This window comes from Diceros bicornis, chromosome 5, assembly GCF_020826845.1.
Source record: "Diceros bicornis minor isolate mBicDic1 chromosome 5, mDicBic1.mat.cur, whole genome shotgun sequence".
In the NCBI taxonomy this organism is placed as follows: domain Eukaryota; kingdom Metazoa; phylum Chordata; class Mammalia; order Perissodactyla; family Rhinocerotidae; genus Diceros; species Diceros bicornis.
Genome location: NC_080744.1, coordinates 54,037,429 through 54,063,654, shown reverse-complemented (window position 1 = coordinate 54,063,654; position 26,226 = coordinate 54,037,429). Strand labels below are relative to the sequence as shown.

General features: G+C 37.9%; 1 protein-coding gene across 9 annotated transcripts in view; it reads right to left on the bottom strand.

Moving 5' to 3' along the window:
* The window catches only part of RNF111 (ring finger protein 111), an 85,015-nt gene extending 75,223 nt beyond the window's left edge, over positions 1–9,792 (bottom strand). For 5 of the 9 annotated variants that reach the window (XM_058541701.1, XM_058541707.1, XM_058541708.1 and 2 more), the window contains exon 1: positions 9,453–9,792. The gene's annotated coding sequence lies outside the window, so the exon portion shown is untranslated. Of the gene's footprint in view, positions 1–6,396; positions 7,282–9,115; positions 9,330–9,452 lie in introns of those variants that run through there. The other 4 variants (XM_058541704.1, XM_058541709.1, XM_058541703.1 and 1 more) reach the window with 4 other exon arrangements.
* Between the last annotated feature and the right edge of the window lie 16,434 nt (positions 9,793–26,226).

The window sequence follows — 26,226 nt, the reverse complement described above, 5'->3', positions numbered from 1 at the left end:
GTAATAGCAAATAAAAGATATCAACAAAATCCCGTCATCTGACTGACAGAAACTCCAAAAAGAGAACAAGGGAAAAAATGACTAAGAAGTCATCAAAGCTAATACAAGAATATTTCGTAAAACTGAAGAACATAAGCTCTTGCTACCTGTGTCCCCAGAGACTACCATTCCTCCTCATCCACTCCACTCCAGCCACAACAGCTCCTTGGTATTCCTTGAGCAGGCCAAGCACGCTACTGCTATTCAATCTGCCTGGAGTGCTTGTTCCCCAGATAGCCATAAGCCTCTCACTCACTCTCTTTAGGTCTGTGTTCAAATGTTTCCTTATCTTTGAGACCATCCCTGACAGCCTTATATTTAAAAAGCTAACCCCACCCCCATCTTCTTTTTCCAGCTCAGTTATTTCCATAACCTTCATCTGTAAAATTTACTTGTTTTCTCACTAGAGCCGAGTCTGTTTTCATCACTACGAAAACCCAAAGCTTAGAACACATAGTTGGCATTCAATAAATATATGCTGAATTGTTATTTAAAATAATCTAAAATTGTGATACAAATTCGGAAGAGTGAAGGAAGAAGTGAGAACTCCTTTTTCCACAAGCAGTCAAAAGATAATGCTTAAAACTGGTTCATGCTCCAGCTGAAGCAGCAGTTCTCAAACTTTTTGATTTGTGAACCCCTTTACACTCTTAAAAATAAGTGAAAACCCAAAGAGCTTTTATTATGTGCGTTATAGCTACTGATACAATAAAGCCGATAAATGCTTAAAAACTTATTATTTAAAAACAGCAACAGTAAAACCATTACATGCTAATATAAGTAACATTTATGAATATATCTTCCAAAAAAATTAATGAGAACAGCGGCACTGTTATACATTTTTGCATATCTCTTTAATGTCTGCCTTAACAGAAGAAATTTGGACTCTCATATCTGCTTCTGTATTCAATCTAATAAGAAAATCCAGCTTCATATGAATATGTAATTGAAAAAGGGGGGGTATTTTTGTGTGGTTTTCTTTTGTGAGATCAGCCCTGTGCTAACATCTGCCAATCCTCTTTTTTTTTTTTTTTTTTTGGCTGAGGAAGACTGGCCCTGGGCTAACATCCGTGCCCATCTTCCTCCACTTTATATGGGACACCGCCACAGCATGGCTTGCCAAGCAGTGCGTAGGTGCGCGCCTGGGATCCGGACCGGCGAACCTCGGGGTCCCCGCAGCAGAGCGCGTGCACTTAACCGCTTGCGCCACTGGCCTGGCCCCCGGGGGCAGCAGTATTTTTAATAACCTTTTCAGATAAGTGTGGCTATTATTCTCTGATATTATACCAAAACTTAACAAGTGTAATTTTATAACGGTTAGTTGCAATGTGGAATCTGAACCCATGTCAATGAAACTTTTCATACCACTTCATTAAAAATACATTCTTCTATCTTGCGCTTTAGATCTTTCACCCACAACATGATTTTGTAACATCAAGGCACTGGTCATTTGAAAAAAGTGGGTCCACTGAGTTATGTATGTCTTCCAAACACTGACACATTTCATTATACAATAGCAAAAAAAAAAAAAAATCACATTTGTTAATATCACCATCAATTTCATCAGAAAGGTCCTGAGAAGCTGCCAAGCTCATAGCGGCAGATACGTTTTCCAAAATTCTAATTTTTGCTTGAAAGCCTGAATTTTTATCTTGGCAATAAATTCTGTCAGTTGTTTTCCCTGAAGTGACAGGCTCACTTCATTTATTTTTGAGAAAATATATACAAATACCCAAGTTTAAATAACTAGTTGTCATTCTTTCAAGTAAAAATAGTGTTCCATGAAAAAAGCAACTAGTTTGCTAGTTCATCTCACAACTCAATTACACAACTATTTTTCTTCTAGACAAGCACCATACTTTTGGTATGCAGCAGAACTGCCTTGTAACATTCTTCCCATTTTGTCACACGAAATATTAAAAAGACATGTACTCAAGGGTCAAGATTAATAAAATTAACAAGTTTTACTGCTTCATAAAGGACATTGTTAAACGAAACTGGGTTTTGTTTTGGTTTTGTTTTTTACTGTAAATGTGTAGTGATGAAGAATATAATGGCTGTTAGTACAGCTTTTGCCAATGTCTTGATATGCAAGGCAGGGCCAGCAGTTTTACCCATCACTGTGTTTGCACCATCAGTACAAATGTCAACATAGTTAAGTAGCAAAGAACTTAGTATTATTATGAAATAGTTTCAACCTAGCAGACCTTCTCAAACTCTTGAAGAGCCCCTTAAGAGTCCACAGACCACACTCTGAGAACTGCTGCTGTGGAGATACATATAAAATAGTAAGAATTTCTTCAGGGAAAAGAATTGGGTAGTACGAACACAGAGACGGCAAGGAGACTTATTTTTCCCTGTACACCCTTTGTACCTTGTGAATTTGGTACCATTTGTATGTATTATCTTAAAAAATTAAATAATTAAAAAAAAAATACGTGGGCTGGCCCTGTGGCTTAGCGGTTAAGTGCTCGTGCTCTGATTCTGGCGGCCCGGGGTTCGGATCCCGGGCATGCACCGACATACCGCTTCTCCGGCCATGCTGAGGCCGTGTCCCACATACAGCAACTAGAAGGATGTGCAACTACGACATACAACTATCTACTGGGGCTTTGGGGGAAAAATAAATAAATAAAAAATTTTAAAAAATACGTAAACTGATATCAAAAGTGGCTAAGTACACATATAAGCATACTATTTAGACATATAAAGATAAATATCAGAAAGAAAAACTTTTAAGAGCTGAAAGTGTTTCCACTTAGGAAGTGAAACTAAGGGATTAGGAGGGGTGGCATAGGGATCTGCTGTTTTTCATTATAAGCCTTTTGGAACTGACTTTTAAAATCATATACAGATATTAATTGGTTCAAAAATAAAAATCATTCAAAATATTGCCTAGGAAAACACATTAGGTTTGAAAGACAAATAAATAAAGCAAATACCCACAGACAAGGGCAAGAATGGCTGTGAAATCTACCAAGATGTAACAGTAACTGCCTGGAATAATGTGTCTCTGAGTTTCCACTCATATATGAAATATTATTCTATATTATAATTTTAAAATTTCACTTAAAAAGCTAGTTAAAAAGCAACAATTTCCTTCAGACTAGAATGTCTGATGACTTAGTTAACAATTAAGTATATAAAAACCTTAACTTCTTTTTTTAACAGTTAAGTGTTTAAATCTCACACACACACATACAAAGTAACACAAAGTAAAATAACTTTTTATTTTTTCTTCTATTTTGTCTGATCATGATTAAGATCAAATCAGAACTTATTTATCTGAAAAAGAAAATAGAAGAAAATAATTGTTTTACGGTAAATATACTAAATTGCTAAACCTTACATACTTATTTCATAATTGAAATCTTCATAGAAATATAAACCCACTATCAAAATCTAATTTAAATTTAGTTTCTCTGAGGATGTCCTAACCCAGGACAGAAGAGATTATTTCTATATATAAATAGATAACTCAAAAGCAAACTGGATACCCCACTAAAAGGAAACAGGGCTCCTTGGAAAATGACTGATTCCAGGACTGAGATAGGAAAGATACAAGATGAGCTTAGAACATCTGGCTGTGCCAGAACGAAAGGAAATACTCAAAAATATTACGAAGACACAGTAGCCAGAGTGGAGACGCTCCCGTAGGACAAATTTGGGACAGTCTGAGCATCAAAATAAATAAAGGCAGGGGCTGGCCCGGTGGCATAGCAGTTAAGTTCACGTGCTCTGCTTCGGCAGCCTGGGGTTCACAGGTTCAGATCCCAGGCACGGACCTACGCACTGCTTATCAAGCCATGCTGTGGTGGCGTCCCATATAAAGTAGAGGAAGATGGGCACGGATGTTAGCCCAAGGCCAATCTTCCTCAGCAAAAAAGAGGAGGATTGGCAATGGATGTTAGCTCAGGGCTAATCTTCCTCAAAAAAAAAAAAAATTAAATAAATAAAGGCAGTAATGGACTGAATAAAATAGGAAAATCCAATGAATAAAACAGGAAATACATAAGTCCATATTGATAACAGATAAAAGGACGCTTCTTCCTTACAACAGAATGCCTATTGATAAAGTAGAAGAGATGGAGGATTTAGAAAACAACCATTTTGCAACCATTAAGGTAAAGATCAATACAGGCAAAAATCATCAATGGATGCTAAATCCAGGAGGGGAATTTCATGAGGATTCAGAAGATCTGATTAGAAGCAGGATATCTGCATTATCTCAAAGGTATCCCCACAGATTGCTTATTAGGTGCAAGAGAAAAAATAATAACTACACTGTGAAGAAACCAGACAACACTGTGACCAGGTGATTAAAAATTAACATCACCAACGAAGGGCAGACTGATGACACGTGCTTCCATACCATACCCTCAGAAGGACACAAATTCCCTGGATAAGGATGCATAACCTGAGTCTAAGTATGAGAAAACATCAGACAAATCCAAATTGCAGAACATTCTATAAAATATATAGCTTGTATTCTTCAAAAATATCAATGCAATAAAAGACAAAGGCTAAGACACTGTGCCAGAGCAAAGGAGACTAAAGAGATACGACAACTAAATACAATTTGCAATCCTGGAATGGATCCTCTGGGAAAAGTGCTATAAAGGAATAAATGGTATTATTGGAACAAACTGACAAAGCTGGAATAGGGGCTATAGATTAGATAAAGGTATAGTATTATCAATGTTAAATTTCCAGAATTTGGTAAATGTACTGTAATAATGCAAGAGAACACAATACACAGTGAATATTTAGAGACAAATGGGCATGATATACGCAATTTATTCTTAAGTGATTCAGAAAAGAAAGAATGAGAGAGCAAATGTGAGAAAATGTTAAAAATTGGTAAATCTGAGTAAAAGGTATTTAAGAGTTCTCAGTACTATTTTTTAAATTTTTCTGTAAGTTTGAAACTATTTCAAAACAAAAAATGTACTAAAAATAAAGGCAAATTGGGACATCAAAAGGTGGTGAAAACAAGTGATTTATTCTGATGCCCTACAGCACATATTAATAAGGGAAATGACTATAACAGTGACGCAGACTGGCACATAGCCCCATATTGAATTTCTTAAATTTTCAATTCTCTAGAAAAATAAAAATATTTTTTAAGTAACCACAAACATTAAGATGCTGATCCTGTATACCCTCAGGAAAACACAGAAATCTATGATTTCATGTTAACACAGTCCACACTGAGGGATTCTCCCTTCCTCCAGCAAGCTGTAAGCTCCTCACAGGCAGGCCTTAAGGTCCTGCTCTTTGTTGTAACTCAAGCACTGACACAGTGCCTGAAATATAGCACTCGAATTTGTTGAATAAATGCTGAATGTTTAGAAAGGGGAACAAAATACTGCATTTTATCAAAATTGGGACGAAGAAGGAGAAAGACAGCTAAATATGGTATAAATTTTTAAAAATATGAACATTTTCAAACCTCACAAAAACAGAGATTATTAATACACACAGGCCTACCACTCCAACCCAACAATTATCAAGATTATGCCACACTAGCTTCATCTAACTCATCACCCCCCTCCTTTTTTTTTTTGCTCTGAAGTATTTTTTTTTTTTTTTTTTTTTAAAGATTTTATTTATTTATTTTTTCCCCCCAAAGCCCCAGTAGATAGTTGTATGTCGTAGTTGCACATCCTTCTAGTTGCTGTATGTGGGACTTGGCCTCAGGATGGACGGAGAAGTGGTGCCTCGGTGCGCGCCCGGGATCCGAACCCGGGCCACCAGCATCGGAGCGCGCGCACTTAACCACCAAGCCACGGGGCCGGCCCTGAAGTATTTTTAAACAGATACCAGAGATCTTATTTCTCTTCCTCACTCTTCAGTCTCCATCTCTGAAAAATATGGGCATTTTCTTACATAAACATAATGCCATTATCATCTCTAACAAAATTAATGATAATTCCTTGATATAATCTAATATCCATCCACATTCAAATTTCCCCCAAAGTGTTTCAAAAATGACTTCCTACAATTGGTTGGAGTCAGGATTTAAACAAGGTCAACATATTACATTTGGTTGCTACACATAAAACATTTTTAACCTTTCTTTTTACACTATCAGCAATTATGAAAAAGCCTAACAGATAAACAATTAATTTACACTTGTAGATTCTCCAGAATCAAACCCAATCTAATGCATTTGCTGTTCCCCTTGTCTGCAGCCCTCTTTCTCCATATTGTCACTACGGCTGATTCTTTCCAGTTATTGATCGCAAACTATATACTACCTCTAAAAAGAGGCCCTCCCTAACCACTCAGTCCATAGTAGAGCCCCACTTCCCTTCATTCTCCATTATGTGGTGCTATTTTCTTCATGACACTTACCATTACCTAAAACTATTCTGTTTATTTTCTGTTTCCCCCAGTAGAATGTCCACTCTATGAAAGAAGAGTGCCTTCTTCATTGAAGACCAAGAACAATCTAGAGAACGAGACATTCAATAAATACTCACTGAGTGACTAAATAATAACGCAGTACCTCTATTTAAAATGTAAGCTCAGTTTACTATTTGTTTTTAAACATTTATAGCTCACTCCTCATGTAATGGTATAAATCGAGTACCTGTAGAAGCCTGGGCCAGCTGTACCAAGAATCTGTGGGATGCAGGAAAGAAAGAACAGAGGTGTAAGGCATCAAATGCCTTTACTGAACAATGATTAGTTTCTGAAAGAAAAATTATTCAGGATGATTTAAAGAGCATTACCAGAAGTAAAACAAAGTTTCATTTTTCAGGATCATACGAGAGCTATTAAATCATGAGTTAATATCTACAATGGGACAGAAGTATTATCTGGAACAACAAATAGCTTCATCATAGTTTTTTTTCCTAATATATACACAGCACTAAGGAATTTATACTCTCAGTATAGCACTTCCTTCTGGGGATTGGATCATGATGAATACAACAATGAATACCAAAACACCTAACTAAAAATATAAACCATTAAATTTGAGACCTAGAGAAAACTAGAGTTATCTATCCCACAATTCTCATTTAACAATTGAGTGAGATCTGAAGCCCAGGATGGTTATCAATAAAGTCAAAGATCTAATGAATAGCAAGCAATGCTAGACCTAAAATCCAGATCTCCTGTCTCTAGCCCTATACTCTTTCATAAGACAATGTCACACAGAATGTTAACATCAAGTTATAATATACTTTAACTACTATCATTTTTAGTACTGTCCCTTTTTTCTTTTTTTTTTTGTGAGGAAGATCAGCTACGAGCTAACATCCATGCCAATCCTCTTTTTTTTTTTTTTTTTGCTGAGGAAGACTGGCCCTAGGCTAACATCTGTGCCCATCTTCCTCCACTTTATATGGGACGCTGCCACAGCATGGCCTGACAAGCAGTGCATCGCTGCCAGCCCAGGATCCGAACCTGGCCGATCCAAACCCAGCCGCCAGCAGCAGAGCATGTGCACTTAACCACTACGCCAACGGGGCCAGCCCCCCTTTTTTCTTTTTTAACCTACTGAAGTCCTAGCCCACAGAAAGAAAAGTCAAAACAGGGCCACGTATAATTACGCTCCAAGTAAAGCATATTACAGAAACTCTCTTTGACAAAACAATAAAAGAAACTTGTAAAAAACCTAATCGGTTTGATTCAATAGTTTTTTACTCCATATTTTAAATTTTAAAATGAAAATAACTATTTAGGAATATCTGCTGACTATTCCTTTGCTTTAGACGTGTAAATTGCTGTTCTCTTAAACATCAGCATAGCTAGTTTTCAATTATCTGTAGAAATAGAGTATCGAAGTGAAATTTGTCAAGGTGCAACCTCCACTATAATGTCTTTTTCACCAAAATGAAATTATTTTGATTATATCTTTCTTCAAAAACCAACTCTAGTGAAAGAACTAACATGCAAGTGACCAAAAGACACCAATCAAAAGGAAAAAAATGACAGAAGAATCCACACACACAAGACACAGCACCCCTGAGGGGGTAGGAGAGACTCTACTCTTCCTAGTTTTTCCTACAACATTGTTTAGACCAATTCATAAACACCCTCACCAGTTCTTTAGAATACTACTCTGAATCTTAGGCAGCAAACAAATGAGCAGGAGAGAAATGTCATTTGTCCAAGGTTAACTGACAAGAGATGGATAAAAGCAAAATAATTCAAGACTTAAAAAAAAAATTTAGGATTATTTTCAGAATAAAAGGGCTTCTTTCTCATCCTATCTATTTTGTCTCACAAACACAACCAAAGCCCACTGTTTATATGAAAAACCACATGGTTTATATTGACATGAAAATTTTTACTAAAAAACATAGTAAGAAACTATCAAAATGTAGATCTTCACCCTAATAAAGCAAAGTAAAACCAGTATTATAGAACTTCTATGTAATATCGAAACCACATTCTAACACATGAAAGCAATGACACACACAAAAAAAACAAAAAAAGAAAAAGAAACAGAACCTTAGCTTATCTTTTCCACAGTCTGTTCTTTTTGGTTGAAGAGGTCCCTAACACCAGAACACTAAACATAAAATATCAAATGAAATAAAGTTAGGATTAAGTCAGGTTCAAAAGCTGTAAGAACAATCAAATGAAGTCTGTCAGCTGGCATCTCACCACTCGAGAGAGTTCTAAACTCATACTGCACGTAAATCAAGAAACAGGAAAGCATACAATACAATGGAGTCACCCCACACTACAAACATGAACAAACTAAATGAATACCCTACACTTCCTGGTATTTTTTTAAACGTTAAAACTTACACTTGCATTAAGAAGTATCTGTGAAGATCTACTATAACCTATTTAAGAAACTACTGTGACAAACCTCTATCTCTGCAGTATAGAATAGATATTTCCACTACAGCATGGCCACTGACTCTGATAATAAATATATCGATAATAAAAATATCAAGCTCCTTTTAATGACCAACAGGCCAACTCTATACAAAATCTGACGCGCCTATATTTCTGCTGTTCCGCGGACTACGTTTCCTTGAGCCCACAAGAAGGCAACTCCCTAACCGTCAGAGCTGACCCAGCGCCCTCCAACACCCCGGGTGCGGGTTACCTTCATCGCTCCATTGTCAAATCGCGCTCCCACGCCTCAGTCCTCAGCCCCCATCCTCAGACTCCACGGAGAGTCGAAAAAGGGAAAGAAATCCCCCCACCCACACTCCCCTACTGTGGGGTGTGGGTGTGTCCGCAGACAAACGCTTTGCTCAAACACAATTAAATCTGCGGAGACCCAGACCCTAAGTCACTGCGGAACCAGCAATCACCGGCCGGTCGCGGACCCCAGCCTTCCGCGGCCGCAGCCCTTCCTCTTTCTCCCCTCCGGGCCGGCCCCTCCCCCGTTGCGCGCACGCGCGGCCTCCAATCGATCCCCTCCCCCCTGGCCCCCTCACCTTAATCATTAGCCACCCTCTTCCCAGGGTCCGGGAACCACTGGTCCAGGAAGGAAGACACGAGATGTAAGGAGGGAAGAGGATGCGTCGAGAGCCAGTGATCTGCGTCTCAGATCTCGGCCTAACAGGCCCCTATAGTCAAGAGCAGCGTCTGTCACCGCCACCAAAACTGTACGAGCGGCAGCGCCTGGGTCGGCCCAGCTCACAGGGCTTGTGGTCAGAATGCCTAATTTGGTCCTACAGGAACTCCTTCCCCGACGCTGCGGGCCTTTCTATGCTGCGCAGACCGAACACCTCGCCACCGTCGCCGCCACTGCTGCTGCTCTCCTGCCGCCGCCGGCGCTGCCGCCGCCTAACCAATCCCTCCTCTACGGAGCGAGCACGACACTCGGGGCTTTACGACAGTTCGGAAAGCGAGAGCGCAGCAGCCTTCACGCCTCTATTAACATCTGTTTGTTTCTGCGCTTGCTCAGATTCTTGTCTTTCACTGTCCCGCCCCGTCTTCCCCGGACCTCCCCATTTGTACTCGCTGTGTCAGTCTGTGGGCGAAGCCGAGCGGTGTCATGAAGCTCGTTATTTAATTTTCCTTGGTGATTGTGCGTTCCGTAATTAAGCAAAATACTGACTACATTTTGGCTAATTTTTTCGTAACTAAAAATTACAACTAACTACAAAATTATTGACTATACTTAAACGGTACAATTAAACAAAAACAACATGGTTTAGTGTCTTTCACAACAAATGATACCACATCATACTCGCTAGTGACGTAAAGATAATGGTACCTCACTGTTAAGGTGAATTTGCTTAAAGAATCAGATCAAAAGTGGTAATAGATATCTTGGGAACTGACTGTACAATCACATACGCCTTCTTAATTATTTTATAAAAATCAGTAGATAGCAAATGCTTCACTGCGTGCATTAGGAGGATGTAGGTAAAGAGGATGTAGGCTTTAGAATCAGTCAGACAGACTTCCTTTCAAATCCTAGTGATGCCAATTAACAGCTCTCTGATTTATTAGAGCTTTATAAATCTGTTTCCAAAAAAAAGAGAGAAAAGAGATAAAATGTCAGTTACACCTCAATGAGAAAAGAAATAAAATGATATCTAAAACCAAAAAAAAAAATCTCAGTTTCCTCCTCTATAAATTGAGCTATGTTATTTACCTCAAAGGGTTCTTGTGGGATTAAATGATAGTTTATATAATGCTTTGAAGGTCACATATCAATTAAGTGTTTAATAAACATTAATTCCCTCCCTTTGTCATCAACTTAGCTTTCTCAATACCCTTTCTTTTGTGCACTCATGTTCTCCATACTGTTCAGTGAAGAAAATGTTTTAAAAAAATAATAAACCAGGGGCAGGCCCTGTGGCTTAGCGGTTAAGTGCACGCTCCGCTGCTGGCGGCCCGGGGTTCGGATCCAGGAGCGCACCGACGCACGGCTTCTCCGGCCATGCTGAGGCTGTGTCCCACATACAGCAACTAGAAGGATGTACAGCTATGACATACAACTATCTACTAGGGCTTTGGGGGAAAAAAAAATTAAAAAAATAAATAAATAAACCAGAAAAGGTAGCAGATTGTGTGGGGAAACTGGGAGAGCATTGGAGTAGGATTTTTCCTCAATCCTCTTGTTTTCTCACACTAAATATAAAATTCTGCCTAAACTGTATTATCTACTGCCATGGTTTTAACTGTTATCCACTCATGACTTCTCAAAGTCATGTATTTCCAGACTTATATTTCCTATATTTCCAGACCTAACCTGTTTTCTAAAGCACTTGACTTGAGCTCTTCAGTAGACACCAGCCACACGCAGCTGTGGAGCACTTGAAATTTGGCTAGTACAAATCGAGAAGTGCTGTAAGTGAAAAATATACATCCAATTTCAAAGATACAATACAAAAAAATTGTAAAAATCTCAATAATTTTTAATATTGATTGCATATTGAAATAATATTTTGGATGTATTGGGTTAAATCAGTGGTTCTCAAGTGGGGGTGATTTTGCGCCCCCCCTCCACACTCGGGGACATTTAGCAATATCTGGAGACATTTTTTGTTGTCACAACTTGGGGGGGGGACAGTGGCTACTGGCATCTGCTAACAAGACGCCAGGAATGTTGCTGAACATCCTACAATGCACGGAATAGGCCTCCACAACAAAGAATTCCCTGACCCAGAATGTTAATAGTACAGTTGAGAAACCCCAGGCTTAAATAAAATATACTATTAAAATTAATTTCGTGTTTCTTTTGCTTTGTAAAACATGGCTACTAAAAAATTTAAAATTACATTTGTAGTTCACATTATATTTCTATTCGACAGCAATGACTGATCTAGACCCATATGGCTAACCGTTTACTGGATATGTCATTTCCACTTTAATGTCCCACAAGTATCTTTAACTTATATCCAAAATAAATAAATAAATGTAGGTATTTTGTATTTACACCCAGTGCATCTTAGTCTTTTCTGTCTCAGTCAATAGGACCAAGTTATGCAACTAGAAACCTAAAGGTCATCTTTGATTACTCTCTCTTCCTCACTACCTACCTCTAATCAATCAATAAGTCCTTCCAATTCTGCCTCTGAAATATTTCAAATATTAGAAATTGACTCATTCCTCACCATACTCTGCACCAGTCCAGGTCTTTAGTATCTTTAGTAGTCATTTGTTTAACAAACATTTATCAAGTACTTACTATGTGCTAGACATTGTGCTGGGCACTGTGAGTAATAAATACATAATCACTGCCTTACTTGCAGCATTTTACGAGACCTAAAAAGCAAATCCATTATTTACACTATAATGTGGAAAGGATAGGATGGTGTAATAGTGCTCTGAGAACACAAAGATGGAACATTGTCTCAAACCAAGAGGAAGTGATGTTTAAACTAAACTTTGCAATATGAATGAAGACAGTTAAATAAAGCAAATAAAGAGGGCATTCCAGGCAGACAGATCAGCACTTGCTAAGGTACAGAATCCTATACCTGAAACAGATGAAACAAATTCTCTACTAGGATCTACTGAACGTGTCATGTGGGAAAACTATCAAGACATGAGGGAAGAAAAGTAGATAGACATGGATTAAGTAAAGTTGTTTTTGTTAGGATAAGGAGTTTGACCTATTTTATACTTAAAACTATGGGAAGCCATTAATATCAATATCAATCAGATTTGACTATTAGAGACATCATTATATAAGCAGAGTAGAGAGTGGATTGGAGAGGGGCAAGAGCAGAGGGGTGAAGATCAGCTGGAATGACAGGTAAAAAAGTGATGAGGGTGGTGGAAATGAGAATGAGAAGGAAAAGACAGATACAAGAGATAAGAAAATTGAATAAGTGGATACAGGTGGTGAAGGAGACGGAGACTCAGAGGCTTCCAGATTTATGGTAAGTGGTTGAGTGGTGGTACTGTTCAAGAAAGAGACACAGGCTTACAAAACCCAACTTTTTGGGTCTGGGACTTTTGGTGGGGGCAGGATGAGGGAGGAGGTTGAGAGAAAGGAAATGATTACTTCTTTATTGGGCAAGTTAAGTTTGAGGTGTCTAACATTTACCCAAAGTGAAGATTCCAGTAAGCTGTCGGATGCATGGGTCTGGAGCACAGGAGAGAAGTCTGGGCTGAAGATAGAAATTTGGACTCATTAATTTATGTGTGACAGCTGAAGCAGTAATTTTGATGTCACTCAGAGTATACAAGAGATACCTGGGGAAGTCTGATATTTTAAGAGTTGGAGAATAAAAAGAAGTTCCAGAGGATATAGATGGGCCAGAGCAAAGGAAGAAAACCCAAGAGAGACGGGTAACAGACCAAGAAAAAGAGTTTCAATATTGAAGTGGGGGATCAAAGGTATAAAATGCCCATTAGTTTGGCAATAAGGAGATCTGTAAACAAAGCAGTTTCAGCAACTGTCCTACATTTTAGAACATAGGTTCTGAACTGGGGTCGATTTAACCCCCAGGGGTTATTTAACAATGTCCAGAGATAATTTTGGTAGTCACAACTGGGAAGATGTTACTGATATCTAGTGGGTAGAGGCCAGGGATGCTGCTAAACATCCTACAATGCACAGAACAGCCCCCCACAACAAAGAATTATCTGGCTCAAAAATGCCAATAATATTCCAGTTGAGAAGTCCTGGTCTAGAAAAGACTGAACAGTGTAGTTAGAAAAGGACCAGTACTTTTTCATGAAATTGGTAGTAAATGGAAAAACAAAGAAACATTTCTAGCAGGATATGGAGTTAAGAAAAGGGAGATTTGAATCCTGTTTGGTATGCTGAAGTGAAAAGAGCCAGTAGCAAAAGAGAGGTGAAAGATAATGGAAATGAAGGGATGCTCAATGGAGGCAGAGGAAATGGGATTCAAAGCTCAGATGGAAGAATTAGCCTTGGAGAGGAGAAGAGACAGGCCCTTTCACTGAAACAGGTGAGGAGGAGGAGGAAGGGATTGTACAAATGAACTAAAGTTTGTTAGCTTCAGAGGGCAAATTGAGGGCTTGCTGAGTGCATGACCTTGGTTTCTCTGTGAAACACGAGGTAAGGCCATCTACTAAGATACCAGGTTTGGAAATGGCTGGGTGGAGAGTAATTAGAAGAGAGAGAAAAAATTGGAATAGTCACTAACATGATGGCAGAGAGTAGATGGACAACAAATCAAAGGCAGGAAGCCCAGAGCAGAAAAGGGGTGAGACTGAGAAGACAGGTGCCACGAGGTTGTATTTAGGGGAATAATGGTCAATTATAGGGGTAGGAAATATCTCTCACCTGAATTACAAACAATAGTTTCCTGATTTCTATGCTTATGTTCCCACCACTATCACCACACCACTCCCAATTCAACCGTAAACCACCATCAGAGTATGGCAGAAACTGATGGAGACACCAGTTTGCTTAAAATCCTTCGGTCCCTCCATCACCTCCAGGATAAAATCCTAAGTCCTTAGCTTAGCAAATAAAGCTCTTTGAAATCCAGATTCTCCAGTGCCATTTCACACCACACCTGCTCCCTGCCCCTGCTTAGACTTCAGCGGACTTCTCAAACTATAAGAAGTTCTCCAGAAGAGAAATACTGCTTCAAAATCTCCCTGCCTTTACACCTACTATTCCTTCTGTCTCAAAATACCCTCCCTCTCTCTCCCACATCTCCCATCCGTGCTTTATCTGCTTAGCAAACTCTTTTCCATTCCTCAAAGCCCTCTTCCATGAAGCATTTCCTTACTTCTCTCCCCACTCCCACAATAGAGCTAATAATCATGCCCACTTTTGTACTCTCTTCGGTCTTTGTATATACTTCTATTATAAGTATTACAATTATTTATAGACATATCTGTCTTCTCCAAAAAACTAAAATCAAAAAAAATATATAATGTCCTTCTCTCTTTAGTAGAAAAATATTACTCAATAAATATTTATTGAACTTACTGAATAAGGAGATTGGGTTCTCATCTCAATTTTGCCACTAAGAAACCAGAAATCCGTAACTTAATCAAATCACTTGAACTCTTCCAAAAATTAATTTTTCTCATCTGTGGAAAGATCAGGGCTATCCAACATGTAATCCAAACCAAATTCTGCCTGCCTGAAACTGCAGCAAATAAATGTTTACCAAATTAGCCTGTATCCATGAGCCAGCAGTGCCTAACTGGTAGGAACTTGAGGAGCTTGCTCTAAACATGGAAATATTGAGCTGAATTAATGGGTCACCTGCAATAAAGGGGAAAAGGAAAATTTCGACAAATTACCAAAGTCAGAGGAAAAGACTGATACACCCCTATCCATTGCATACTTCACAATTGAGTAAAGTTTGCAAGTAAGAGTAACTGATTTTGTGGTCCATTTTGTGAGCTCTTTGGAAGGAAATGAGCAAAGTTTGGAGATTTAATGCAATGAGGTGGGGAGATTTGGGGAACTTGTTGAAAATATGTACCAAACTATTTCCTCAGATGAAAAGTTTTGGGAAGAATTAAAAGGATCTGAGATGCACAATAGTCAGAACACTTAGTGATTCACAACACTTTACTTTCTTATTGATGTACCAAGATATCACTGGAACTTGAAGGTGAAAGGAAAATATTATAGATTCCACAACATTGCTGGTTTAGTTGAGGCGGTACAGGTCCTCACTAAAATTTTATATATAAAATTTGATTTCAGGTTACAAGATTGCAAACAGAGATGGTGTTGAGTTTGAAGAGTATAATCTTTATCATACATACAGAGAGAGACAGAGACAGAGAAACAGAAAGAGAGAAGAATCATTAGACACAGCATTTATTTCCTACTACTAAACTGTTTTGAAGTCAATGGAATCACAGATTTTGAAAAATTGAGGAACAATTTGGTGGAAGGATAACCTCTAAAGACAGTACAATTTTAATGAGTATTTATCATTAAGTTTCTCCGATTGTCTTTGGAATGCAACATTCAAGATATATTTGAATTGGGCCGGACCCGCAGCGTAGTGGTTAAGTGAGCGCGCTCTGCTGCTGGGGGCCCGGGTTCGGATCCCAGCCGCTTGCCAAGCCATGCTGTGGCCGCATCCCATAAAAGTGGAGGAAGATAGGCACAGATGTTAGCCCAGGGCCAGTCTTCCTCAGCAAAAAGAGAAGGATTGGCATGGATGTTAGCTCAGGGCTGATCTTCCTCACAAAAAGAAAAAAAAAAAGATATATTTGAATTATCAAGCATTAATACTATCTGTGTGGCTCAGTTTCTGAAAGGCTGAGGTAACAAATTATGGACTAACAAGGAGACATAGAATGCCTGGAATTTTGTAGGCAAGCATTTGAAATTTCAAGTATCTTGAAATATTTCTGGCTGTCTGGCCAAAGTCTGGTCATGCTTGAGGCCATCTGGTTCTGTGACAGTATATTTTTAAAATAAAACTGTACAAAAATGAAAGAGAAAGCCATCATCCACCCCTGGTAATATAAGCCTTTACATTACCAGTGTCACAACTGAGGTATCTGGATGGACTGATAATTGTTCTCAGAAACAGTTTAGTCTGTTAATTACCAGTATTTTTATACACTTGGTCAAAGTTGGCCATAGGTTTACAACTGAACTTTTACACTAAGTTGTTTTAACTCTTTTTAGAATGCTTTTGCACTGCTGTTTTTAAAATCCATAATTTATAAAGAGTTCACTTCTGTTAGCAATGTAAAAAATTCACAAGTTTCTGATCATTAAAAAGTTAGGCTGTACAATCTGTGAAGACCCTTAGAGCTCTAACATTTCATGGTTTGCTCAGACCTAACAAGATTTATGTGAACCCAGTGAATATTACAATTTCATGTATGATTTACATACTAGTAAATTATTTGCAAATTCAGAACAGGAAGTAAAGATGTTTCTAGGTACTTGCCTGTTATTTATAGATCGTGTAAAGTTTTCCAAAAACATTATATGTTTCCCTAAACTATATTAGCATTTGTTTAATTGCCTAATATGTATCTTGACTATGATTTTGAGTTACAGGATCATAAACAAAGACTGCTTTATTTAGTTTATAGATTATATAATACAGTTAAAATTCTGTTATATTTGGGGAATATTCAGAATTAAGGATATAGAAGAAGGAAGAAGAGAAAGAAATGAAACTGCCCGTGTAATAAAAGGAAATTTAAAAAATATTTAACAACTTGAATTCGAATTTCTTTAATACTCAGGACTTCTGGTAAGGTTTTAATTATTTTTAACTTTCGATAGAGCATAAGTCACTGTTACACTACTGTTTCTGAAATTTGGAAAGATTATTTAGAGATTTTAGTTTCATACCTTTATTTTGATATTTGCTCAAAATATTTAAGTTTTGAAAATATAAATTTGTCAAAGTTGATGACGACCAAACTCTGAAACCTTACTTATTTGGATTATAAGGATAAATAAGATCTTTCGACTCTGAACCCTTCAAACTAATTTAGGATTGAGTTAAACTAGGAAAGAGTGCCACCTACCGAATGAAAATTACTTAAACATCTGAACATAAAGTTCATTTTTCAGAACATCTAAAGTTCTAGCATTTTTTTCCTCAAAGATGTACATTTAAGAGGATCTTTGGGCCGGCCCCGTGGCTTAGCGGTTAAGTGTGCGCGCTCCGCTGCTGGCGGCCCTGGTTCGGATCCCGGGTGCGCACAGACGCACCGCTTCTCCGGCCATGCTGAGGCCGCGTCCCACACACAGCAACTAGAAGGATGTGCAACTATGACATACAACTATCTACTGGGGCTTTGGGGAAAAAAAGGAGTAGGATTGGCAATAGATGTTAGCTCAGAGCCGGTCTTCCTCAGCAAAAAGAGGAGGATTAGCATGGATGTTAGCTCAGGGCTGGTCTTCCTCACACACACACAAAAAGAAACAGATTGAACTAGTTGAGAACTAGAGCAGCTGGTGTGACAACCCATACCAAATACTTGCTAGCCCCACCTGCCCACACCTGCCTGGCAGTAGGCATGACGCTTTCACCCAGACTTCACATTTAGTTTTTATCCTACATCATTTAAAAATATTTTGTATGTGTGTGTGTGTGTGAGGGAGATCAGCCCTGAGCTAACATCCATGCCAATCCTCCTCTTTTTGCTAGGAAGACCGGCTCTGAGCTAACATCTATTGCCAATCCTCCTCCTTTTTTTTTCCCCCCAAAGCCCCAGTAGATAGGTGTATGTCATAGTTGCACATCCTTCTAGTTGCTGTATGTGGGACGCAGCCTCAGCATGGCCAGAGAAGCGGTGCATCAGTGCACGCCCGGGATCCGAACCCGGGCTGCTAGTGGCGGAGCGCGCGCACTTAACCGCCAAGCCACGGTGCCGGCCCCATTTAAAAATATTTATTGACAACCAAGATATGCCAGATATTTGAGGAAAACCATAACATGAAAGAGACCAAGATAAACATTTTAAAAAATGATGACAGAGAGTAGAGATAATTTAACAGAAGGGGAAAAATATGCTAAACCTCCTAATGTCCTCAGAAATTAAAAAAAAAATGGTACTATATCCTTATAACAGGAAAAGGACGCTACAAAAAAGCAAGAAAGAATGCTTAGAAATTAAAGTTATGATTTCTGCAATTAAAATTCAACAGAAAGGTTGAAAGATAAAAGCAAGAAAATCTTCTAAGATGATAGACAAAAAGGAATATGGAGAAAAAGTAAAAGTTATAGAGGACCAATCCTAGAGGTAAAATATCTAATAGAAGTTCCAGAAAGGGAGAACAAACAATACGGAGAGAAGAAACTATGAAAGAGATAAGAAATTCCCAGAACTGAAGAAGAGCTCTAAAATTCTAAAATCATTTATTCATTCATTTCTTGTTGGACACTCAGGTTGTTTCCACCTTTTGGCTATTGTGGATAATGCTGTTATGAGCATTCATGTACAAATATCTGTTTCAGTCCCTGTTTTCACTCCTCTGGGCGTACACCTTGAGGGTGGAATTGCTGGGCCATATGGTAATTCTATGATCAGCTTTTCGAGGAACCATCAAACTGTTTTCCACAGTGGCTGCACAATTTTACATTCCTATCAGCAATATATGAGTTTCCAATTTCTCTGTATCCTCATCAGCACTTGTTATTATCTGCTTTTTTTTTCATTATAGTCATCCTAGAGGGTGTAAAGTGGCATCTCATTATGGTGACACTCTTTTATTCTCTTAGTGGTTACCTTAGAAAATACCACAGTCATCCTTACTTAAAAAAACCTAATGTGATTACCTTTATTCTCTCCCTGGGGAAGAATCTATAAATGGTTTAACAACATTTACTACATACACACCCCCCACACACATACATATCACTTACGAAATTTTTGTCATGTATGTATTGTAATTCTATGTCACTTACATGCCACAAGACATTAATATTGTTTTTTCACATCCCCTACTTTCACAGCCAATGTGATTTAGACTTATCCTCATAATTATCATTTTCTTTGATTGCCATCGTTTTCTGCATCTGACCTTTCATGCAAGATTTTCTTTCTGCATAATGAACAACTTATAGAATATTCCTTAATGCTTATCTGCTGTTGGCAATATCTTTTGTTTTTCTCAGAAGTGTATTAACTTCGTCTTCAGTATTGAAGTATTTCTAGGGTGGTAGTTTTTTTCTCATGGCACCTTGAAGATATCATTTCACTGTCTTCTGAGGCTCTTGCCGTTGAGATGTCAGTGATGAGTTTAAATGCAGCTTCTTCAAAGTTAATGTCTTTTTTTTCTGGCTGTTTTAAGATTTTTCTCTTTGTCTTGATTTACTAAAGTTTCATTTGTATGTATTTAGTTGAGGATTTATTTTTATTTACTCTGCTTGGGTTTTGTAGGGCTTCTTGAGTAAGTGGATTATCAGCAATCATCTATTCCAAATATTGCCTCAGATCCATTCGTTTTCTTTTTCTTCTGAGACTTCAATGAAACATGTTAGATCCCCTCATCCAATCTGATATATGTCTCTTGCCCTTTATACTGTATTACCTATTTTTTAATTACTCCTTGCTTCATCCTGAATAGTTTCTTCTGAAATTGATTCCAGTCACCTAATTCACTCTTCAGTTGTGACTAATCTACAAATCAAATTTTTTAAATTTGGTATTGTTTTTTCACTTCTGGATTTCTATTTTTTCCCCCATACCTGCTATGTCACTTTTTTTATAGTTTACAGTGCTCTGCTAAAATTTTCAACCTTGATTTTGTTCCTTGAACACAGTAATCATAGTTATTTTACAAAGTTTCTGCCCGATAATTCCAGTTTCTGGAGTCCCTGTGAATCTTTTTCTGCTATTTGTTTCTTCTGCTGGTTCTAACTTATGGCATCTTGTCTCTTTATGTGCCTCTTTATCTTTGTGTTCAGGACATTGTGCTTGAAATTTTATTATAAGAATCATCTGAAATCTGTTATTGATGTTAACTTCCTCCATAAAGGGTTTTTGTTTGTCTCTGTCAGGTGCTCAAGGGGGTCAGCAGTGCAGGACCAAGGCGTGTAGCTTGCTGCACCACCACATGATGTGAAGGAAGACCACAATCCATATGCTTTCTTCCAGAGAACAGGCCATCATGGCCCTAGCCCAAAGCTGGGGCTGGGTCACCATCCTTGGTGAGCACCATCTATCAACCCTTATTCCTTCAGCCCAGACTAAATGTGCAGCTTATTCTCTCATTTGCCTTTTTAGGATTGGCATACATACCTAGAACAAAAGTGCTCCTGAAACTAATACAATGTTATACATCAATCACACTTCAATTTAAAAAAAAAAGGGCCCCTAAATGACTCACCTCTCTGGGCCCAGTCCTCTCCCATATCTTGCCTTGTAATTTCTCATTAAATTATTAACTATTTCATGATTTTAGAAGACATTTATAGTTTATCCAGCTGTTTTAGTTATGTTCAGTGGGAAGGTAGGTACAAATTATCTAGTTTACCATAATTTAAAGCCAAATATCCTGCCTTTAAGGTTTAGTCGTAGGATTCCCTTTTAGTGCTCATTGTACCTCACTCTCTCTCTAAGTAATTTCATATGCTACTTTGCGTATATGCTGATATCTCAAAATTTTCTGTCTTTGCCCAGATCTTTCTTCTGAGCACCATATATGTATATGTTCAATAGCCTATTCTACATCTCCACTTGAGTGTCTCATAGGAACGCAAACCCAAGGTATATATAGAATTGGATTTGCATCTACTTGTCAGTGATTCCAGTCATATACATAATGTATGCAGCTCAATAATGTGTATATTATTTAATTCAATTCCTATATCTTCCAGGTAGATATTATCATCAAAGTTTTAGTTTGTAGAGTATGCCCCCCTTATCCATGGAGGGTGAATTCCGAGACCCGCAATGGATGCCTGAAACCATGGATAGTACCGAACCCTATATATACTGTTTTTTCCTATATGTACATACCTATGATAAAGTTCAATTTATAAATTAGGCACAGTAAGAGATTAACAACAATAACTAATAATAAAATGGAACAATTATAACAATATACTGTAATAAAAGTTACATGAATGTGGTCTCTTTCTTTCAAAATATCTTATTGTTCTGTAATTTCCCTTGTTCTTCTTGTGATGATGTGAGATGATACAACGCCTACATGATGAGATGCAGTGACGTGAATGACCTAGGCATTGTAACGTAGCATCCTGGGCAGCACAGAGTGGGACAGCGTGAGATTTTATCATGCAACTCAGAATGGCACACTATTTAAAACTTATGAATTATTTATTTCTGGAATTTTCCATTTAAAATTTTTGGACTGCAGTTGACCATGGGTAAACCCCCCAAAAGCAAAACTACAGATAAGGGGGGACTACTGTTTTTCTCTGATCCCCAGTGAAACTGAATACTTTTCATTTACTGTCATGCCAGATTTATGGAAAGAGAGTCAGAGAATATAAGTAATTTTCCAAAAGTCAAAATCAGTATTTAAAAAGCCAGGTCTGGATTTTTGCTTCCTTCTATGATGGAATAACAGAGCATCATTGACCTGCCTTAAACAATCAGAAAATCAGACAAGGGCCGGCCCCGTGGTTTAGCGGTTGGGTGTGCGCACTCCGCTGCTGGCGGCCCGGGTTTGGATCCCGGGCGCGCACCACCGCACCGCTTCTCCGGCCATGCTGAGGCGGCGTCCCACATACAGCAACTAGAAGGATGTGCAGCTATGACATACAACTATGCGTTGGGGCTTTGGTGGAAAAATAAATAAAATTAAAAAAAAAAAGAAAATCAGACAAGATATTTGAAACAACAGTTTTCAGATACTAGACAACAAGCAGCACAAGTTAGTGATCCTGAGAGAAGGGAAATAAACAAGGTGAACCCTTCAAGTGCTCCAGCTCACTGCCTTTAGAGAGTTTCCAGGTTGCAACACTGAGAGATGGAACTCAAACACACCCCATTGGTTTTACTGAGTTGAGAGGACAGAGATTCAGGGAGGCCCAGGCAGCTAAAAATTTGTGGGGCAAACAACCAGAGAAGAGGAAGCTGAATAAAGAGAGAGGGGAAGCTCATAAGAATTGCAGAGGGGCTCTTTAAGTCTTTCACTGAGTACTGATCTACACAAGCATATGTGTAAACTACTAAGGATAGGAAAAGAATCGTCAGAATAGTGTATGCAAAACATCTCCAGAAGTCATACACGGCTGTAAATACTTGTGTTTTCCACCAAAATAGAAAGACCTGCAACATGTGAGGGCATAAAGTAGAGACCTTAGAGGGGTATTGCCTCAGTGGTGGGGCAAAATTAGGCCCAAAATAAAGGCTATCTGGATCCATCCTAACAATGCTTAAAGCCAAGCCTCAAAAGGTTCAAATTTATTCCAAGTACCTTAATGGGGTCCCAGAATAAAGCCAAAACAATTAAAGCAAGACAAATAATCCAGCACCCAAGAATGCAGAACTTTCAGTGTTTGGGGTCCAAAAAAGATGGTCAAGAATGCAAAGAGGAAGGAAAATAGGATCCATAACCAGGGGAAAAAATTAATCAGTAAAAACAGATGCAGAAATGACACAGATGATATAATTAATAGACAAGGACACTAAAACAGTTATTATAAATATGCTCCATTTGACCAAGAAGGTAGAAGAAACCATGATCATGATAAAAATATAATAAAATAAAATGGAAGGTAAAAAAAAAAACCACACACACACACACGAAATTTCCATAGATAAAAAATGCAATATCTGAAATATAAAATAGTTTAGATGGGATTACCAGCAGATTAGACACTACCAAATAAAAATGTTAGTAAATTTGATGAAAGTCAATACAAATTATTCAAAATGAAGCACAGAGAGAAAAAAGAATAAAATAAATAAATAAATAGAGCATGAGCGAGTTGCGAGAAAATGTCTAGCAGCCTAAGATATATATAATTGGAGTCCCAGAAGGAACTATGGGGTGGAGGGAGTTCAAGAAGTGGCCAGGAAATTTTCCAAATTTGATGAAAAATATAAACTTACTGATCCAACAAATTCAATGAACCCTCAAACGAATGATATATGAAGAAAAAGAGCACTAAGACAGATAATAATCAAATTACTAAAAACCAATGATTAAATCTTAAAAGCAGGCTGAGAAAAAGACATGACATACAGAAGAAAAAGTACAAGAAATACAGCCCACGTCTCATTAGAAACAATGCAAATCAAATGTAAGTGGGATGGTATCTTAAAAGTACTGAAAGAAAGATTGCCAACCAAGAATTCTATACCTAGCAAAAATATCTCTCTCAAAAAAAAATGTAGAGGGGCTGGCCCTGTGGCGTAGTGGTTAAGTGGTCACACTCAAGCTGCTGGCGGCCCGGGTTTGGATCCCGGGCATGCACTGAGACATCGCTTGTCAGGCCATGCTGTGGCGGCATCCCACATAAAGTGGAGGAAGATGGGCACAGATGCTAGCTCAGGGCCAGTCTTCATCAGCAAAAAAAGAGGAGGATTGGCATGGATGTTAGCTCAGGGCTGATCTTCCTCTCACACACACAAAAAAATGTAGAAAAAATAAAGACTTTTTCAGACTTATGAAAGCTGTGAGAATTTATCATCTTTAAGCCAGCACTATAAGAAATGCTCAAGTAATCCTTCAGGCAGAAGGAAAATGATACAGATAGAAATTTGGGTATACATAAAGATATGAAGGGCACCATATATGGTAAATATGAGGATAAATATAAAAAACTTATTTTATTATTTTTTCTGTCTTTAAAAGATAATTTCCTGTCTAAAGCAATAGTTAGAACAATACATGGTAGGGTTTATTATATATTCAACATAACTGTAGGACAAAGGATGGGAAAGAAAAAGTGGAAGTATGCTGGTATATACTTCTTATTCTGTAGAGTCTTGTACCACATAATGACATTTCAGTCAACAATGGACCACATATACAAGAGTGGTCCCATAAGATTAGTACTATATAGCTTAAGTGTGTAGTAGGCTATTCCATCTAGGTTTGTGTAACTATACTCTGTAATGTTTGCACAACCAAATTCCCTAAGGACACATTTCTCAGAATGTATCCCCATCATTAAGTGATGCATGACTCTATATGCAGTGTTTCAATATTGTTTGAAAGCAGACTGTGATAAGTATTTGTACTATAAGCCCTATATCAACCACTGAAAATAGAAAAATAAAAGGAATAGCTACTAAGCCAATAAAGAAGGCAAAATTTAATTATAAAAAAAATTCTTGACTAATGAAAAGAAGTCATGAAACATGGAAAAAAGGATAAAAAACAGATGGGACAAATAGAAGACAAGATGAGATAAACAGAGAAAAAGACAGTGGATTTAAACCCAATCATATAATAATCACATTCAACTTAAATGTATGTTGTCTAAATATTCCAGTTAAAAGGCAGAGATTGTCAAAATGGATGAAAAAGCAAGACCCAATTAAATGCTGCCTATAAGAAACATACTCTAAATTTAAAGTCATCGATAGGATAAAAGTAAAAGGATGGAATAAGATATACTATGCTAATACTAATGAAAAGAAAGTTGAAATGGCTATATTAGAAAAAGTAGATTTTAGAGAAATAAACAATATCATAGATGAAGTCATTTCATAATGATAAAAGGGTCCAATTTATCCACAGACTATAACAATCTTAAATGTGTGTGTACCTAATAACAGAGACTTGAAGTACATTAAAAAAAACTGATAGAACTTAAATGAGAAATGTACAAATTAACAACTAGTGCTAGAGATTTTAACATTGCTGTTAATAATTGATAGAACAGATTAAAAAATCAGTATGGATATGGAAAACCTGAGGAACAGTATCAAAAACCTTGAACATCCAAGAACAGCATAACACACATTCTTATCAAGTATACATGGTACACTTACCAAGTTATACTATATTTGGAGACATAGAAAAAGTCTTAATAAATTTAGAAGAATTGAATTCATACAAAGTATCTTCTCAACTTAAAGGAAGCAAACTAGAATTAAATAACAAAGATATTTGGAAAATCTCCCCAAATAATTAAAAATTAAACATGACATATAAATAACCAATGGGTCATGGAAGATCACACAAGAAAGTTTTAAATGTTATGAACTGAATGAAAATAGAACTATTCAAAATTCATGGGATTCCATCAAAGCTGTGGAAATTTATAGCATCAAGTTTTTATAATAGAAAAGAAGAAGCTTTAAAATCAGTGAACTAAGCTTCCATCTTAAGAAATTAGAAGAGGTGATCTCAGCATCATGGCAAAGTGAGTTCTCCCTTAAGACTTTCCCCACTAAGATACAACAAAAATGACATTCATATACCAACAGAGGACATTCACACAACACAAAAGACATCTGAGAGACCCATGCAGCCACATGTCTGAAGGTGGAGGTGCTGGACCCCCACAGAGGGAGTGGAAGGAGGTAAGAGGATATCCTCTCCCTCTCCCAATGGCAGGTACCCTGGGCTCTGGACCACATGTGGCTCTGAGAGGACAGCAGGAAAGGGTGGCTCTCTGCAGGAACAGCTTTGCTCTCCAAGATCCCTCACAACCTGTGGCAAAGCCCCACAAAGAGGTGACTAAGCTATTGTGGGGTTGTCTTCATCAAGCCAGCACCCCAGGGGAGCAGATAGCAAGGGCAGAGTGAGAACACCCTCAGGATCACACAGCTGAAAGAAAGCACCATTCCCCAGCTGGTTGTCCAGAGTGCCCATGCATATGATAGAAAAGCAGCAGCTGTGAGTGAGTGAGCCAGGGTCGCGGTGGGCTCAAAATACATAGCTTTTGACCCCTA